At 29.1% G+C, this 3,354-nt stretch overlaps 1 protein-coding gene across 2 annotated transcripts in view; it reads left to right on the forward strand.

Moving 5' to 3' along the window:
- Positions 1-3,354, forward strand: part of LOC106677728 (organic cation transporter protein) — an 18,104-nt gene that overhangs the window by 1,491 nt on the left and 13,259 nt on the right. The window contains exon 1 of one of the 2 annotated variants that reach the window (XM_014415815.2): positions 232-317. The exons of the other annotated variant lie outside the window; for it this stretch is intronic. The gene's annotated coding sequence lies outside the window, so the exon portion shown is untranslated. Of the gene's footprint in view, positions 1-231; positions 318-3,354 lie in introns of those variants that run through there. 2 annotated transcript variants of the gene reach the window in all.

Raw genomic sequence — 3,354 nt, forward strand, 5'->3', positions numbered from 1 at the left:
TATATAAAGTGATGTAAAAATCCAAATTCCAAATAGTGATTTTAGACAAAAATATTTCTAATCATCCTCTAACATATTTAATTCCTAGAATCATTTGTTAGGGAACCATTGACTTAATTTAATGATATCGATAGTGAGTCGATATTATCGAAACTTTTGGTACTCAAATCTATCGAAACCATCGCCAACCATAGTATTATAGAATTCAGTCTGCTTTTACAATAGCGTGCGGTAATATCTTTTTATTTGATAAACTATTTATCTCTTGATTCATAGCTCATTAGACGGCGCAGTTCCGAAAAAAATAGGAGAAAATGGTGCGTTAATATTTATTAAAATTACCATATATATATATTTGCTATTAAAAGGGTTTGTGGTGAGTTTTTAAAATTATTTTTCTAACAGTGATCTTCAAGACAGCGTTTAGAGTTGAACCAATATGAAAGATAAAATAAATAAAATGTTATATGTTATCTGAAAAAAATGTTAAACCATTTAAAAATCATAAAAATTAACGCTTCTTTATAAATGAATCTCAAAAGATTTCTTATTCTACAAAACGAAAATTGAGACGAGATGTTTTTAGAACGATGCGTTGATTGTTAATTTTATTTCTAAGGTATAAAAATTGGATTGTTGATTTTTTTTTTCTGCGTACTCTCCTGGCGAAATAAGTACTTGAATAGTACTTTATTATTTTATTATTATTATTATTATTTATTATTCTTTGTATTTTTTTTTCATATGTATATCTGGTACTTTGTATTCCTTCGATTGCCTTGTGGCATTTTAAGGTGATGTGCAGGGTCCAGGGTGGTGGTATGGTAGCTTATGCCAGTTGGCTGCTACTTTCGGACTTACGTAATAGCACAACTTATGTTACGATTAACAGTAAATTGTAAACAACGCGAATATACAATTGATAGAAAGGAATTAAACAATTCCTCCAGTAAACATAAACAAAATTAGACACAACTTGGATCTTTATTTTGGATTGTGTATTTGTTGAAGAATAAGAAATTCTTTAGCAAAGAAGAAAATGTATTAATGTTAAAAAAATAAAAGTATAATAAAATAAGGAAGAAAAATTTAGATTGCTGTCTGAATCGACATTAGTTAAAGCAAATAAAACCAATTTAACGCTATTTACGACAAATTATAGTCTTGTCTCAGTTAAAAAAATGTTTAAAACTAAATAATACGTATGTTACAATTATATAAGTAAATAGAATTGTTTTAAGAATGTATTTGATACTTACATTAGGCAATAGTTAATATTTCAAATAATTATGTTTTATAGATGTGCAATAATTTGTTTTTATACAAATGGCCAAATACGCCCCAAACATTGTTGTAATTCATTTAATAAGTAATGAAACTTAAAAGGCTTAATGTTCTTCATCTTGAAATAAAGAAACACAAAAATTAAAAGTTTAGAAATATATATATATTCTCTTTTGACCGCAACCCTGACCATCTCCCTATATATCAATTTTTACGGTCAACTATACATACATATATAGAATAAAAGTTTAGAAGATTTCGTGTAAACAATAATTAACTTATGTTAATTTTTTTTAAGAATTTGATTTATAAACTTGTAATAGTTTATAATTGATTATTTTTCCATTAATCTTTACACAAAATCTTATAGTTTTAACTTTTTAAAAATCCAAAAGTTTTGAATTTCTTTTTTCTATTGAATCACATACAGATAAAACCAAATCTACTGCAAACGATAGATGATGTCGACCAAAACATCGTAAGCAACAATTACAGGTTTTTATGATGTTTATAAGAATTTTCTCTATTAGTTAGGAATTTCTATTCACTCCTCCATGAAATAGTTAACTCCAAAAAATATGAGTATATCACTATTTATTTATGTTTTTTTGAAGACGTATCATAATTTGCTAATTTTACTTAAAATTGGACTTGAATCATATCTCTTCATCAGTTTAGGAAGAAAACGCTGAATGTAGTTATAAAATTTTACATTTAAATCTATTTAATTTGAAAATTGATTATCTTCAATTCTAATTGAACCAAGAAAGAAATCAAAGGTTTTATCTAAAAATCTTCTTCATTTTAAAATTCGTGTTTATTTTTCAAAAACAATTTGGACAATTTGATAAAAACTCGTGAAGGAATTTTTAATAAAAAAAATGAATAAATGATTAAGATATAAGTGGAAATGTTTAGCAAAACTTATTTATTGGTCATGCTTATGATCCTTATTTGGTTAAATGTCATTATGTATTCCAGATTGAAAGATTTAAGCAGATAGAATTTTTATCAGAAACTTGTTAATTTAATTGCTAGACAAGTGTCTTTTTAAAAAATAAACTACTAAAGTTAATTATCAAGATTTGAAACTACGAATTTACACCGAATTAATAGAATTTTAGCATACAAAATCTTAAACTAGAATTAATTATTGAATCCAAAGGTTGAGGAAATTTTTCAATTAATTAAAAGACAGAAAGCACAAACGTTTATTTGTTGGCAGTTCTAAAACAAGGCTAACTGCACATAAACGTGTGAATGCAACACAAGTGCCCTCTGATTTGTGCCCAAAATCTGACACTCAACGGTTCGACCACAAATCCAAGCTGACTCAGTTCCAGCAATGCAAAATAAACCATCCATACGCTTGCGCATGGTGTATACTGTTGGCGTGCCTATTGTTTGACGAACGTGTAGTGGCACCTATAATACAGAGAAGCTCCTAGCGGATTTTCTGGGCAAATTGTTTTGTAACCTTGTAATCTTTACTAGATCATGAAATCTACAGCAGCTTCGTCACATCATCTTTCCTCCACCTTACTTGTTCCTTGTTGTCTCTCTTTTTTTCCATTTCTTTGTTATTGTTTAATAGCGTCCAAATAAAAAACAACACAAACCAAACACGAACTACGAACAATTAACTTACCAAAACTACAACAGCCAAAATGATGTGGATCTCAGCTGGTATGTTGGGCGACGTCATTCTGCATTTAGCAGACCTATTAACAGACTCTCAACCATGTTAAATCTTACATAATTTTAGAATGCTAAAAGAAGGGAATGTTTCTCCATTTAACACAACTTTTTCTATTTAATACACTTTAACATATTAAACTAAAGATCATGAATACCCCTACTATTGTGTATTTCCTATATGAACATGTACAAATGGCTGCGTGCATCAGCATAGAGTGATCTTTCTACCAACGGGTGTGAGGGAAGGCCTGATATTTATGTTAAACTAGAGGGGGGGGGGGCGCAGGAGCCTTGCGGGAGACCAGCTGATAGTGGGTTTTTACGCCACTAAACAAGAACGAACGAATGAGGTGTAAGAGTTCGAGTATTTTC

Source organism: Halyomorpha halys, unplaced genomic scaffold, assembly GCF_000696795.3.
Source record: "Halyomorpha halys isolate HHAL.00 unplaced genomic scaffold, Hhal_1.1 Scaffold107.1, whole genome shotgun sequence".
Lineage (NCBI taxonomy): Eukaryota > Metazoa > Arthropoda > Insecta > Hemiptera > Pentatomidae > Halyomorpha > Halyomorpha halys.